The sequence below is a fragment of the Neophocaena asiaeorientalis genome, unplaced genomic scaffold (assembly GCF_003031525.2).
Source record: "Neophocaena asiaeorientalis asiaeorientalis breed wild unplaced genomic scaffold, Neophocaena_asiaeorientalis_V1.1 scaffold26, whole genome shotgun sequence".
Taxonomy (NCBI): Eukaryota; Metazoa; Chordata; class Mammalia; order Artiodactyla; family Phocoenidae; genus Neophocaena; species Neophocaena asiaeorientalis.
The window spans coordinates 800,318-801,338 of record NW_020173108.1 but is presented as its reverse complement, the minus strand read 5'-3'; the positions used below and the strand labels follow the sequence as shown (position 1 = coordinate 801,338).

The 1,021-nt window shown below is 40.9% G+C and overlaps 1 pseudogene; it reads left to right on the top strand.

Annotated features, from left to right (window-relative positions):
- The first annotated feature begins 242 nt into the window (after positions 1–242).
- LOC112398659 (60S ribosomal protein L35a pseudogene) lies at positions 243–686 on the top strand (annotated as a pseudogene).
- The last annotated feature ends 335 nt before the right edge of the window (positions 687–1,021 follow it).

The following is a 1,021-nucleotide window of genomic DNA, read 5'->3' as shown; positions in this document are numbered from 1 at the left end:
GAAGCAGAGCAGCCCAGGTGACCATGAGGGTGACTGGTGTCCCACCTAGCTCAACCCCCCCACTAGAGGCAGAGCTAACAATATAACCACTCGAGCTGTGCATGCAGGCCTTCGGGGTTTAGCTATCTGTACATATGATTAAGATTTTGTAGCATCTCGCTTTTTCAGAATGAAGTTCCTGAAGACTTGTTCTTCTAAGTCTGAATTTTTAAGTGGATATTACTGTTAAAAAATAATTGTTCATGGTTCAGAGCTTAAGAGGTCAATATCCTGAAGATCACACCAGAAAGCTCTCTCAGCTGCCTTGGAGCCTGTGGAAGCCTACTGGGCACAGGACTTCTAAACTGACAAATACGTCTGGAAGGCTGTGGTCCAAGGCCATTTTTGCTGGCTATAAGTGGGGTCCCCGGAACTTGAGAGAGCACACAGCTCTTCTTAAAATTAAAGGTGTTTATGCTTGAGATGAAACTGAATTCTATGTAGGCCAGAGGTGTGCTTAGGTGCACAAAGCAAAGAACAACACAGTAATTCCTGGTGGAAAATCGAACAAAACCAGAGTAATCTGGGGAGATGTAACTTGCATTCACGGAAACAGTGGCATGATTCGTGCCAAATTCCGAAGCAACCTTCCTGCTAAGGCCATTGGACACAGAATCCAAGTGATGCTGTATCCTTCAAGGATTTAAACTTATTGAAAAGTAAATAAATAAAAGTATGGATTTGTTCTCTTGTTAAAAATAAAGATCCACCAAAATGGTTTCATTTAAGGTGATGGTTTTGGTGAACTCAGCCAACATAAAATTGAACATATCATTTGCCATGCCAGGTGTTTTCCTACTTTCTCAATAATTTCTATCAATTTAGTTTACTAGTATCTCCTTCTTTCCCCCAATCTCACACCAAAAACCAATATTCCCTGTACCAGAAGGACAGACATTTGTCCTTATTCATCTAGCATAGACTAAATGACACCTGTTAGGTGCCAAGATATTTTATTAGGAACTGAAGATGATCAAAGATG